Genomic DNA, 15578 nt, shown 5'->3' with positions numbered 1-15578 from the left:
AAATAGCATCAAAACATAAGCGCGTCTCAAAGAAAATCAAGGTTGAACACAGTTTAAGAATATTTTTAATTAAAAAAATAATAATTTCAGGAACGTCAAATGATGGAATTTTTTTTTGCATTGAAATTCATTACCTAAACAACAAATAGTACCGCAAACATTGTCAATTTTGTTGAAAATGTCTAGTTTCTAGTATTATAATATTATTTCCAGCAAGATGGCTTCAATAATTTCGATTGAATTTCACAATCAAAATGGCGTTCAGTTAGTAAATATTGAAAATCTTAAAGCAGTAGTAAAACAGTTTTAAAATGTTTTTATGCTAGTTAGAAAAATGATTTTATAAAACAATTCCAATAAATAGTTTTAAAATAGTTTGAGAGACCTTGAATCACAGCTTCGTTTGGCGTTTTTCTATATCGAATAAACGCTCATGATGGATTTATCCATTTTTGAGTAAAAGAAGTTTGTCGCAGTAAATGAGAACATTTCGATTTGTTTCTTGGCAAAAGGCATTCATGCAACTTTTTGTCCTGTTTTCTTTTGACTAAGTGGATGGTTAATTATCTTTAAATAAAAATTAGGTATTGTTATCAAATAACCTTAGACTGTTTAAAATAGATCATTTTCTGTTATCAAAACCCTGGCCTCAAAGCTTAATATTAACACGCATAACGATTGAAGAAATTTTAATATACATTGCCTGAATCGTGAATCCCAAAATAATTGTATTTTGAATATGTAGTTAGGTTATGTATCTAACAGTAAAAAACTGTTAAAACGGTTGCATGGGAAAACTTTTCTGCAAACATTATGCTAACGGTTGAGGAAACGCTATTATTAATAGTATGCAGCATTTCTATAAAACGTGCTTCGGATGTTTTGCTTACGATAATCAGAACTGCGTTACGCTTCAAATAAATCGTAACTTTCAATGATCGGTCTTCGTTCTGACTATATCATCCAAAAATTTTTAAGGCTGATGAAAGCTTAGAATGAGCGTTTTCGTTTGTGATGAAGCTCAATTTCTCCGTTTTTGCTGAGGAGAAGCCGGTGGCTGCAGTCTTCTAGAAATTTTCAAGGGCGGTTTATCCGGAATAAATTTTGTTAACTCTGAATTGAATGCCGTAAATATAGATTAACTTCGCAGGGAGGGACAGAGGTTGATATATAAAACAAGTACTTTATTTGATGTTGAATGAGGCATTTTTTGAGAACTATGTTGTCAGGATCAAACTCAATTCGCATCGGATTCAATACTGTCGTTAGAGTAAGGTGGGGTAAAAGTACGAGTCGGGTAAAAGTACGTTTTTAGATTATCACAAACCGAGAACAGTAAAATTCATAACTCTGGCATGGATTGATAGTGATTTGGGCTGCCTTCATCCAGACAGTTTTTATTTGAAAAAATTGAAAATACTCCGAAAAATGAGGTATAGCAGCTTTTTTGCCCAAATGAATGACGTCATTCGAACTTTTGCCCCAGAGGTGGGGTAAGAGTACGTTTCGATAGCAGTTGGCATTTTCACTACTGCTATCAAATGCGTCGATCGATTATTTCCGTAATTTTTTAGAAGAGAGATAAAAGACCAAGGATTCCAATGCTGTTCTTGGTTTTTTCAAAAAAAAACAACTGCAAAATTTTCTAAAAATAGCATAGCATTCACAGTGTGCATTTATTCGAATTCACTCAAAATCCTTTCAAAACAGGTAATGCTATCTCAAAAAGAGATCAAATAATTTAAGCGTGAATCCGTTCTTCTCGATTGTCAAATCATCTGTCATTTAGTTTTATCATGATTACATCCACTGTTCCAATAAAACAGTTTTTCAACTGGCCTTGAACGCTAGTTTTAAAAGCGCATTGAGTGCCTAATTAAAACAGGTACCAAAGCCCTATTAAAAACAGGAAAGTTTCTATTTTATTGAAGCTTTAGCAACACTTTTGCAATTTTCTTACAACACTCTTAAGATAGTGTTTTATTTAAATTTTAGCAAAACTTTCAGGGCTGTTTTAAAACACACGATAACTGAAGCATTTCCTATGTTACAATAAAACCGTTTTTAAAATTGAATACCATGGAAAAGTCTTCATAAAACAATTAAAAATAAAAAAAGCCAATTGATTTAATCTGTGTTACTTGGGTAATCATCCCATAGGACAGAAACTATGAGGTTAATTTGAACACTTATCTCATCTGCGAATCAGTGTGGATAAAATTTTGCAAAATTTTTTCAAAATCCAGACAGCATAAAAACCTTAATGTTAAACAGTTGATAACAACATTTTAGCTGGATTATCTATGATCAGATATTCAAAACATTGAACACTTTCAAAAACTATTTTCGTTTCACAGGGTTATGGTTCTTCAAAAATACAGAAATAACATTTTAAGGGTTTGAAAACTGATTGGAAACAGATTATATCTATTAGTCGGATGTCAAACTACCAAACAACGCTAACTGTAAAATTAGCGCCGCTAATTAAATCGCTAACTCATTCAAAGTTAACGATCGCTAATTAAATACGCTAAATGTGCCGAAAAAGTTATCGCTGTAAGCTTAAAGCGCTAATCGCTAATCGCTAACCGTTGACTAACATTAAGGCCGGAACAAGTATCACATTCTTCTTTTGTAACGCCCTCCGATTTTTTCAACTCCCCGAGAGAGGAGGGATAAATAAGGTTTCAAGTATTGCATTTCGATAAATTGATCGAATTTTTATACAATTATATGAGCAAAACAAAACTGTCAAAGATGGGAATTTCATCACTTTTCTGTATTCTACAAATAAAAAAATATACGAATTCTCGAACAACTACAAGAGCGAAAAACAGAATGTGGACGATGGGAGCTATATCAAATTTTGTAAATTTTGGTTTAAAATTTACTCGATTTATTGGTTTTGTGCAAAAAAAGATAGTATGCAATTTTTTTGCAATTTTTTTAATTTTGTGCATTCTTACATTATCCTCATTAAATTTTTTTAACCTGTTTTCAAACTTGCAGGAGCATTGTCAAACGTAAACATTAGACCGCTGCAAAAAATGACTTTATGCTCCCAAATGTTTTTTCGATGCTTTTAGGGTCACCAAGCATCAGTGTAAAATTTGAGATGATTTGATTGATTCCTTAGTTAGAGCAACGCATTTCAATTTTGTATGAAAATTGGTATGGAAGAAGAAATTTTTGCACATGAAATCATCCTGAAAATTCAAATAAGCTTGAAATGAAATCGGTCTTTCATTTTTGGTTTTGACTATTCTTAAGCTTCATTTTTTGCTTTCATGACAAACAGCTAAGAATTTTATGAAAAAAGTTATGACCATTTCAAAATAAAAAATCTAAATCCATTGAAAAGTATTCAAAAATGGCAGACTTTACTTGCTAGAGCTGTTAATAATTGCATGAAACGTTTTTTCAAAGGCTTTATAATTCAATGTATTCTCTGGCAATGCGAAACAGTTTTTTGAGATTTTTTATTTCTATCCTACTGTTACACAGCTTTCAAACAAGCAGTCAAAAACGATATAATGAAATAAATAAATTTTGAAAACAAAAATTACAACATTGAATATCTTTTCTGGGGTACAATTTAGGTTGGTGCATTGTTCACATAAAATGTAATGCAAGAATCAAGGAACATTTTTCATCCAAAGTTATATTTTTGGAAATTTGGAACATCTCTGGCGATTTTTGAATGAAAAATTTTGTTTGCCCATATAAATTTCCATAAAAAATTAAAACTCGTTGCGCTAATTCAGGACTGGCAGGATCGCTTCCAAAATTTTTATTGCTATTTTTGGCAGCTAAACCAACCAAAAAAAGTTATGGGAGGTGTAATAATTTAAGAATTTGAAATTTTCATACAAAGATTGCAGCGGTCTAGTGAACATGTTTACAATTTATATATGAATTTAAAACGAAGGGTACTCTGAATTATTAATAATTTAACAATGTCAATTCATTCTATGGTGATTTTATCAAGTTTTTGTATAAATTTATCTGTAAAATCTCCAAAAAACTGTATTGTGAAAAGTAAATATCTCAATCACTTTAAGACAAAACCTAATTGAAGGATGTTAAAAATAGTTTTATATTGTTTAACATCTTTTATTGTTATCTTTTTTCTGAAAATGTTGCGAAAAAAGTGCTAGAAGAGGAAAAAATGACACTAACCTACATTTATTTCTAACTCCAGTACGCATTCCTCCAATGAATCCAATCAAGCAATCAGACAAAAAGTTTATTCTTTCACTAATGATTCGAGAAATTGATAAAAATACATGGGAGTTAGCGGTATTCAATTAGCGGAACCAAAAAATAGCGGAACTTTTTAATTCGCTAGATCAATCAAAACTTAGCGGCAAAACCAAACCGCTAACGAAAAGTTAGCGGGCTAACTAGCGATTAGCGGATTAGCGCTTTTGTGCCGAACACTGCAAACTACCACTTATAAAACTTTTTGTGTTCATACATCCCCCGTAGTAGTGCGTATGGCATTTGTTCGGAATTACCCGTGTTCATAATTATCCTATTTAGTCCTACTTTTTTTTTTATAAAAAAAACGCATAGTATTTTTTCTCATTTTTGAAAATTTCGTTATGAAATTTTGTTGGTTGATAAGTCTCCTAAGATCCTCATTAAGATGGCCACATTTAAAACCGCGAACGGTACAAAGCCACAACAGCACGCTCAGCCCGGCAGACAGGTGTGTATGTATGTGTACCGAGGCATGGGGGATGATAAATTCCTCGGAAAACGTGATTATGTTTGAAATCTAGAGATTTATGGACTGTGCGCGACTTCCCCCCGCACCTTGTGTGCATCTCACCTTGGACGTTTTCTTGGTAGCCTCCATCTTTCTCCAGCGGTTGTTAGAGCCAACGCATATCCTGGAAGCTGGAGAAAGTGTATCCGGCCAGATAGAAGGTGTACGAACCTGGTGGCAGTTCCGGTTAAATACCGAGGTTGATGTTTTTGTGCCGGTGAGTGGCGAGATGTGCTCATTATTTATTTTTATCACATTACATCAGTGTTCTGAATATCACTCATTATCACTGAGTGTTTCTGATTGGAATTCTCAACTGAATGCGAAACATACGAAATGTTTTGTTCGGTGTTGTTGATCCAATCAGATCTTCTGTCACTGAAATCATCGATGAGAAAGAAAAACATCGCACGATGCTTGCTGTCAAAACAGAGCAGCACCATAAACCAATCGGTATCTCACCAATGAGTGTCACGCTCGGCGGATCATAGACGGCTTGGATCAGAAGTGATAGGTTCAGAAATTGAGTGAGTGATTGATCCAGCTTGTGTGAAATGTGTTTTCAATTTCTCCTTTGCGTAACAAATAAAGCGTGTTTCGTTGGCTATTTCCCGGATTGCAAAGCACCTGAAGCTGAATTTCGAAGCATCAGAAGGTAGCAACTCCTCGTTTTATTATAAAATTTTTAATATTTAATTTGTTCCCAACAGGTTTTTATGTTCGTCAAGAAAACTAAACATTTCTTCGAAAATACACGAAGGCAGCCGGTAGCAAGGCCGCTTAAAGATGTGCAGCCGCTCCAGTCGCCGCAAAAAATTGCTAGATCTAGGAAGACATACTGGCCTGTACCCAATATGGAAGTACCAGCGTATGCTCAAGGCGGCATTTCCCTACCAGAAGAGGAGCTTCGGGCGTCTGACAAACAGGACATGTGGGACATATCAATCGCTTATGTAAGTCAAATTTCACCTTACCTATTTGAGTCTTTATAAATATTAGTAATTTATCAATAATTTAAGCAAAATATGCTTTACTTTAAAATGAATATCTTCATAATTTTGGTACTATCTGTCAATGAAAACAATGTTAAGCTTTTTTCAATCTGATTTCGTTTTCATGAAAAAATGGACACCCATAAGTACCCTAAGGCATGGTCTTAGAAACGTGTCTGGAATATAAGGGCTTAACATTTAGTTTAATGCACAATCTAGACTTAAAGTTTAAAATTTTTCTGCAGTAAAAATAACTTAAGTTTTTTTCTGATTTTTTTTTTAAATGTGGCAAAAGAAAACAAAGGTCTTAATAAGTTTAAAAAAACTAGATTTGGTTGAAGAATACTTAAAAAAAATGAAAACTTAGAATTATATAGTGGCCATTCAGCTGCTTAGAAAGCGTTTTCTGACAACCAACTATTTCAATATTTATTTCAAAGGAAACTAAAAACTAAAATCATCACATTCAAATTTTCAGCTTAAGCTTCATCTTCAGTTAAGCAAAGTGAAAACTTTTCGTCATATGTTGGCAATCTGGCTTAGTACGAAATAATTGTAAAATGACATTGTAACTAACATTCTCTTTTAGATGAAACATTATCCACAAATGAAAACTTATAGAATTCTGAGTTATGCCTGGAACATTGTTGAGCATAGAATAAGTTCTATAAAGAAAGCTTTCAAAGTCTTAAAAATATTCTATTCTTACTAACTAACAATGTAAATAACTAGAGATCTAGAATCCTAGTAATCAGTTCCATTATTGAAATCCTGTGGATGTTTAAAAAATAAAATTCACGTTTTTCGGTAAGCAAAACTCGTAGAATAAACTCAAATTCAACTTTCTAATCTAGAAACATAATTCATAATATGAAATCTGAAACACAGAATTCAAACATGAAATACAGAAGCATGATATTGATTTCAATGATTTGGAACCAGAACCTTTGCAATGAGTGTAATGTAACTTAAAATTTCATGTTCAGAACTGAATTTCAATAAAAAGTTAGAAAGTTTTGAAAAAAATGTGGCAGAACCTTGAAACAGGAATTAGTTTTCGAGGTTGTGGCATATGTTCTATGTCAGGATTGTTACTTATAAATTTTAATGACAATTATATCATTTTCTTTTCAACAAACCCCCCACTCTGGGCCTGTTATTTCCCCGGCTCTGGCCTCTTAAGGTGATAACCAAGTGCTTCATTTAAAAAAGTTTGAAATTTGAACGCTTTTTCATTTGGAATTCAATTGATCAAAAAACTTATGACAGTAATTAAGAGATAGAGTAGGTGAGACTGGGGTATCATGGGCCACTTTTTTTTGGATTTTGAAAAACTGTGGGGAAACGTGGGCCACCAAATCCAAATTGATTAGATAGTGTGCAAAGTTTATGAGTTGATAGAAAATTTAAATTTCATAATTCATTTACTTATTTTAAAGTAATTCCAGATGAGGACATAAAATGAGAGTTGTGTATGATCGAATAGTTCCTAGAACCTGGCACGCGAGCTTTTCGGCAAAATTCCATTTTTCATCGATTCAAAGATTGATTTATAAGTCTGTTTAACTCTCACCACTTGGCCCACTATGTGTTATAAGTTAAGCCAAAATTGTTTTAAATAAAAAAAAAAAAAAAATTCCATATATAGGATTTTTGTTCGTCTCTATCGCATTAGAAAAAATGGACAAAACATTTTTCAAAACTCTTCATTTGGCATAAGAAAGCTTAACATATAGTTATAAAATATTTTGAGTTCTGAATGTGTATAAAAACACCAAAATAAAGGTGGCCCAAGTTACCCCAAAAAATGTGGCTTACGATTCCCCACAAGCAATGATTCGCAAATTGGTTGATATTTCATCAACAATTTTTTTTCAACGTGATAGTACATGACATAACTAAGATCATGGGTATGAGCATATTTTTATTATGTACTTTAGGATTTCAACGCACAATGGGTATAAACCGTGAAGAAATTCAATAGGTTCCCTCTTTCCTTTAGTGAAAATTTCTATAGAAGCGATTAGACATAGTTTCAGATGTTATAGGGCCTTTTTAACCACTAATTCCCCTATATTTTGTAAACCCAGAAAAAAACTTATTTAGTCTTCAAAACTTTGAATAAAAATGAACCTATCTTGTGTATCATGTTCGGACTTGAATTTTTTTTAACCAAATAAGACTTATCTAATGCAATTTTTTACGGGAAATCCAATGAAGCCTGTTTGAGCCACCGCCTGGATTGGAAACTGGAGTTATGGCTATTTTACCCTCATTTTTCGGAAAAAATAATTTCAGACTTTAAAACTTAGAATAAAATGGAACGTGGTTGTGTGGTTTTTTTTCCAAGGAATTCAACGAAGCCTATGTGAGGCACCGCACGCATTGGAAACAGGAGTTATGGCTGTTTTGCCCTCAATTCCCTTTCATTTTTCAAATAGTTGGAAAAAGCATGTTCGGACATGTTTAGTATTTTTCTAAGGAATTCACTTGGACTTGAAAATGTGATTATGTGATTCTTTTCTAGAAATCCAACGAAGCATATTTGAGCCACCGCGGATTGAAGATTGGAGTTATGGCTGTTCTACCCTAAATTTCCCAACATTTTACAAATATTCCAGAAAAAGCATGTTCGGACTTCAAAATTTTGAACCAAATGAGACTTATTTTATGCATTTTTTTTTTAAATCCAATGGAGGCTATTTGAGCCACCGCACGTTTCGGAAAATGGATTTATAGCCGTTTTTACTCTCAATTCCCCCACATTTTTCAATTATTTGTGAAAAAAAAGCAAGTTCAGACTTGAAAATTTTCAACCAAATGGTGCGTATCTTGTGAGAGTCCGAACGTGCTTTTTCTGACTATTTGAAAAATGTCAAGGAATTGAGGGTGAAACAGCCAGAACTCCCGTTTTTAACGCGTGCGATGACTCAAACAGGCTTCGTTGCATTCCTCAAAAAAAAAACCATACAAGATTTGTCCCATTTTGTTCAAAAAATTCAAGTCTGAACATGGTTTTTTCTGAAATATTTGAAAAATGTTGGGAAATTGAGGGTAAAACAGCCATAACTCCAGTTTCCAATCCGTGCGGTGGCTCAAATAGGCTTCGTTAGATTTATCGGAAAAAATCACTTTAGATGCGTTCCATATGGTTCAAAGTTTTCAAGTTCGAACATGTTTTTTTTCTGAAATAATTGAAAATTGTAGGGGAATTTAGGGTAAAAACAGCCATTACTCAATTTTCTGAAGCGTGCGGTTGTTCAAACAGCCTTTGTTGGATTCCACACAAGATAAGTCTTATTTAGTTCAAAATGTTCAAGTCCGAACATGCGTTTTCTTAACTACTTGAAAAATGTTGGGGAATTGAGAGAAAAATAGCCATAGCTTCATTTTCTGGATCGTGCGATCGCTCAAACAGCCTCCATTCAATTTCTTGAAAAAAATCACATAAGTTTCGTCTCATTTGGTTCAAAATTTTGAAGTCCGAACATGCTTTTTTTTAAATAATAAAAAAATGTAGGGGAATTGTGGGTAAAAATAGCCATAACTCCATGTTCCGAATCGTGCGGTGGCTCAAACAGCCACCATTCGATTTCCCAGAAAAATTTACATAAGATAGGTGTATTTTTATTCAAAGTTTTCAAGTCTTGATAGGTTTTTTCTTGAATTGTTTAATTCTCATTGCGCAACGGATGCAATTTTGCGGGTGCTTGTTTAATTATTTAAGTATATTTTTACATAAAAGAAGCATGTGATGCGTACATGAGTCAACAACATAAGAAAAAAATGATTACGCAAAGCGACGACGATGACAGTTGGATTGGGATTTTTATCTAAACCACAGCTGAGATATTTAGAGTGGCCCACGTTTCCCCATGGCCTACGTTACCCCAATCTCCCCTATTTAAAAACATATATTTATATTTGAATATAACATTTTTGAAATTGATATTTTCGTTACCTTTTTTGCATATTTGTGAGGCTAATGTTTAAAAAATACCGCATCTATGTTTTAGACTCAATACTTTCCTTTTTGTTCAGATTAAAAAATATAAATTTATAGTGACAGACAGCTTTTTTTATTTATAATAGTCATTAGTCATAAATGATTCAAACTTAATGTAAAATTATATATATTATATTTAAAACAAAACTAGTTCAAGGTCTTTCACGACATCGTGCAACAAATCCTTATTAGCTTTAAGCATCATCAGGTTCATCATTATTTCGCTATCCATGCGCATTCGTTTGTCGGTGAGAAGGTCCTTCAAGCGGCTGAACAACCGCTCAACCGAAACTTGCGTTGAAGGTGCTGATAGCACTACTCTCGCCATTTTATGCATTTTTGGATACGTGTACCGTTGCTCGTTCCAGTAGTTGAATACATCAAACGGTTGCGTTTGCGAAGCGCCGATATTAACCTTCGCACGATTTTCAAGTTTCGTCAATTCGGTCAACATGCTGTCGGTCAACATTGTTGAGCGCGAATTGTTGCCACCCTCGTGGAATAAGTCGGAGATAAAATCATCCACGTCACAAGCCTCCTGCATTGCCTCATGCGGTGTGTTAATCGTTTCGGATGCATTTTCTGTGCGAGCTAATTCGTCTATCACACGGTTAAGCGACATGAAATAGTTCTGTAAAGATTTAAATGAAATTTAAATTATTGAGTTTAAAAAATTGAATTTTTAACCTTCACTAGCGCCTTGTCTTCAAAACTTAGCCTTCCTGAACCAGCAAAGTTGAAGCGTGGATCTATAAAACAGCACGCTTTAAAAATTATGTTGCTGCTCAACTTTTTAAACCGATTCCCTAGTGCGTGGAACAAATGGTCAGCTAAATGATTTGTGCTTTTGATTTTGTTGAGTTCCGACTGGCATATCAGCCAATACGAATACAAATCTGAAAGTGGTACTTGTTCCTTCTGCAGTTTTATGGTCAGTTTGTAAACTGGTTCAAACGCCTCTGTGAAGTTAAACACAAATATCCAGTGGCGGGAAAGGTCTGAAAAATTTGAACAAAATAAATAAAATGTATTTATAAAATCGTTTTTGACTTGGATTCTAGTTCTGTATTGAAAAATAGAATCCAATTGAATTAAAAAATTGTTACCAAAAGATTTTTCCTGACTTTCCAAAATTTCGAAAAACGATCTTTCTTTAATATTTTTTAAATATTTCAGAAGTGTGAACCAGACGTTCCACCTTGTTTCATTCACTTTCGGGGGCAATGGAACCTTGTGTAGATCGAAAAGCTTGCGAAATTTTTTATGGCGCATTTTCTTACAGGTGTTATTAATATTTTGCAGGCGGCTCCGATAGTGCTTCAACACATCCCACACACATAATTGTGCGGTGTGTGCAGCACACCTGATGCTTTCGACGGGGAGACGACCATGACCTGAAAATCGAATCAAAAATGCGTCAGCAGAGTCGAGTTATATCAATTTTAGACTTTGACCTCAAGATATTTAACGTTCTTTCGATTGCATACAATGTTAACCGATTATTTTTTTTTCATTTTGATGGGCTTGCAAAGTTTCCACTCTTTATAAAATAAAACATAAGGCTTACTTAAAAAGTATTAAAACTTATTTTATTATTTCAACTATACATTCCAAAAATTTATGAACAAATTTAATGATGATGATTTTGACCAATGTTGAAAGGCCTTTATTTAAGATTCCTCTAAGGTTAGATTTTTGATATCTATTGTCAATCGAAAAAAATACCATGGGATTTCTAAGGTTTTACACTCACAGAAAAAAAAATGTAATACTACATTTCACGTAATTCTAAGTTTTTGAAAGCGAAAACGTAAATTGCTTGAAGAGACATGTACAAAACACAAACAAATAGCCACAGTTTAGAAAATTCATGTAACCTTACGTGTAAGAGCATAGGTAGAAAGGAATCGGGTGATTTCATGTAAATTTAAAACCATGTTTCATGTAAATCTCCATTCACTAAAATCGCACAGTTTAAAAAATGCAATGTGACATTACATGTGAATTCGCCAATTTGTTCACGTTATGTGTCATTACATGTACACCAGTTTACTGGTCATTACATGCTTTATAATTTACAAGTTTTTCCAGGTGAAATACACGTGAAATTCCATTTTTTGTTGTTTGCGTTGTGTGTTTGCATTTACATGCGTACAAAGTCATATTGCTTTTGATCATAAGGGACTTCACATGTCTTGACATGGGTACACATGTTAACGTTCTTTTGCAAGAAAAACAGACTTCCGGAAATTTTTTTTCGTTTGCTCTTGAATAACATCGCGATTGTTTTGTCTTGATGATTTTGGAATGAAAATGCTGTGCAATCTATTTTTATTTCACGTTAGAATTTATAAACTGTGTCCAGACACCTGGTATGTAAAAGCGTGCAGTGGAATTCCCATGTCAAATTGATTATTGATGCTTTTGAAAAATGTTTCCTACAGATTATTATGAATCTACAAAACATTAAAACCGCATAAATTGGAAATTGCAAGAATCAGTAAAGCAAGCAGCTTAATAATGATGGCGATTCATTCATCGGAGATTTTGCTAGAAAAAAAACAGTCCCTTAAATTTTAACTTAATCTTTTATCCTCTTAACAGTTTTCGAAATTCATTAAATAAAACAGTGGTAATTATATAATTGAAATTCGAACGATCATCTCACTTGTCGTTTCTCAGCTTTGCTAAAGCTTAAAAACCTTCCTGTACCACGACCAAGGTACCGAATAAATCCTTATTCTCGTTGAAGGTTTTAGAAAATTTTACGATGAAAAAAACCGCTAATCTTTCGAAGTAAATTCTAGTTATTTTGTCTTATCAATGAAAAAATACCATAACAAGCAAGTTGAATGAATGGGAATATTACAGGTAAAGCCATTTAGCTAAATTTGCATGTGTTGGTAAAGATTTCGATTGAAAGTTATGAATATTTCTGACAAATTTAAAAGATTTGGGCGTCAGCAAATGGTGATAGAAATAATCTGAGAATAAAGTCGTAAGAAATGTATGAATTTATGCTTAAACGAGTTTTTAACGGCTCTCTCTCTTGTACATAAATTATATTAGTTGTTGAATGAAGTAGTTGGCGAAGGCACACCTTTGTTAACATATACGCTGCATCTGGCCTACTTTTTTCTCCGTCTACACGCTCTCGATTTCAAACTCTAAATTGAGCTGTACATTCTCAAAATTGAATTGGCATACGCAAAATTATGTTAGACAAGTGAACTCAACATTAAGCTTTTTTCGATTTTTCCGATCATAAAAGAAAGCAAAGACTGGTTCGTTTTTCGGAGTTTCGAGCAAGGACTCAAATAAATATATCAATTGAAGTCAACCCAACACAGAGTTTTTTTCAGCGGGTAGAAAAAAAACGGAATAATTTCAAGTTCGCAGTTAGAACTCCGTTTTGAATCGTCGCAAGGAATCCAAAGAAGCTCAACCTAAACGTCATAGAATGGAACTATGGTTTGATCCACAGTAGAACTTAATTTTGAGTTTAAAATCGGGAGCGTTATATTCCCAATGTTAATGTTAATGTTCCCAAAATTAAAAAGTGTTTGTGAAACGCCCTGAATTATAAAACGAATATTACTAGCGGCAAATAGGGCTATATACGTTGTATGCCAAGTTTAAAAAAAATTACAAGTGATTTTAAATAAATTTTGCATCAATGTTTTGTCATAACCGTTTGCTAAGATTTGAACAAAGTTTGTCAGTAAGTTATAAAAGTTTACCAAATTTGAAGATGATGATATGGAATTTGATGAATAAGAGGAAGTTTTTGTTGCTGCTACCAAAATATGACATATTCGCGATCTCTTTGAAGATTTTAACATTTAACAAGTTTATTTTTACACTTTTTATTAGTAATATTACATAATTTTTCAAAATTGAAACCTTTGTTTGAAACCCGCAGACGCAGCACATATAAATATAAGTTATTTTGTTGTTGCGACTTTTTGAAATAAACTTATTTAGGTTTGGGTGACACGAGATCACAAATTTAGATATTTTTAATTTTCAGTGCAATAAAAGTAAACAACGTCGCAAATTCTGAAAAAATTGCAAACGACTACCGTGATACTTGTGACTGTGAGAACCGGTTTTTCGAGGCCCAGTGTGGATGATGTTGGAGCTGTGCCAAACGGAGGCAATTTGGACAAAACGGAGAGCCTAGAAACGATTCCGAAATGCAGCAACCGGAAGGAGACCAAATTTTTCTTCGAAGTACGGGATCGATTCCAATTTGCAAAAGCACCAGTGCCTCGAGACGATGGAACAGGGGCCAGCGAAATTCAGTAACATTCATCAGGGTACCATGATGTGGATATTTTTCTGTACTCACGACATGTTAAGGAGACTTTTCCCCGTTTGGAATGTGTGGAAGATTTAAAGAGCAATTCGGGGCCGACTAACTCGGGCAAAACGTAACAAGGCATTGAACGGTTGTTGACGGCCAATTCCGGCGTGCATTTATATCCGCTGAAGTTGCTGGTCGGCAGGGGCAATGCTCGGGGGACTACCTTTCTCGAAGAGTGTGGCGAACAAGGCTGAATTGACATCGATCAATAAGCAACTGTAAGTGAAAAGTTTTTACTAGTTTTTATCAGAATAATTAAATATATTTTCTCTTTTTTCAGATGAAGTTGGGATAATCGGGAAGAACCAGTTTACTGAGGCCAATGAGCCGTTTCCATCAGCAAAAGCGAAGAAGGGAATTATTGAAACCAGAAAGTTTGAATAAACCTTTTTCATCTGCGACTAAGAACGACAGACAGGCAGCAACAATGGGTAAAGCTGTAAAACTATTGTTTGTTTTAAATATTTATAAATTTGAGTTCTCTTTCTCTAGTTCTTTCGAATAGATCATCTGGCTATCTCTCTCACCGGAATCAGTGAACGTTTAGGCCAAACTGAATTCTACGGTTCCTGCATGAAAACGAACTATTTGCTTCCCAGGGCCAGCAGCAACGATGCGCTCACAGAGACGACAGAGAAAGATAAATCGAAAAAGTACGGAAACAACCTTAGTGATTAAGATTTGCAAAAACTCGGGAGATAGTTCACATAAATGCCGGTGTTAAATATGAGGAAGATTTCACACATTAGCACCTGTTTGGTAGTACCCCGGAAGTTAATCTATCTTGAGGAAGAACCGGCCATGTGCATAGAAGCATAACACAACACAACAAATGTCAATTAATTCAGCAGTTATTACTAGTTTCTGATTTCGAGCCATTGTTGAATAAATTTGATTAGAATGACTCCCAGATTGGTTTTTCTTCAGTAGAAAAGTACTCCTTTTTCATCATATCCCTTCTCACTGGTGTAGTTTTTCCTAAAGCGGCTCTGGATGGCTGAAAAAAAAGACTGAAAATGTAAATTCACTATAAACAAACAAGCGACATGTAAATCTCCATTCCATCGGAGAAGTGAATTTATATTTCAAGTAGAATCAATTAGAATTACATGAAATAACCTGTACCATTACATAAAATAACCTGTACCATTAAATGTTATTGCCCGATTCCCTTCTACCCATGCTAAATCATGTAAAATCACGTGGATTTTACTAAGTGCTGATATAAGTCTTCCTTTTTGATGACTCGCATGCTTACCCGGAAAGTTAATTGCTTCTTCATGATGAAATAATACAAAACTGGTATCGTCAGAGTCCATGACAGACACATTTCCGGTATAGTCGTCTGCTTCTGTTAAACTGATATTATTTTCTGTTTCATTTTCATCCTCAATATATGAAGCATCGATCTCATTTTCGCTCTCATTGTCGTCTACAATAAGA

General features: G+C 33.9%; 1 long non-coding RNA gene across 1 annotated transcript; it reads left to right on the top strand.

Annotated features, from left to right (window-relative positions):
• The first annotated feature begins 13740 nt into the window (after positions 1-13740).
• LOC129750813 (uncharacterized) lies at positions 13741-14914 on the top strand. The gene is made up of 3 exons (XR_008738498.1): positions 13741-14353; positions 14416-14566; positions 14628-14914. It is a non-coding gene; the product is annotated as an uncharacterized LOC129750813 (long non-coding RNA).
• The last annotated feature ends 664 nt before the right edge of the window (positions 14915-15578 follow it).

This window comes from Uranotaenia lowii, chromosome 3 (genome assembly GCF_029784155.1).
Source record: "Uranotaenia lowii strain MFRU-FL chromosome 3, ASM2978415v1, whole genome shotgun sequence".
Lineage (NCBI taxonomy): Eukaryota > Metazoa > Arthropoda > Insecta > Diptera > Culicidae > Uranotaenia > Uranotaenia lowii.
This window is presented reverse-complemented; position numbering and strand designations above follow the sequence as displayed.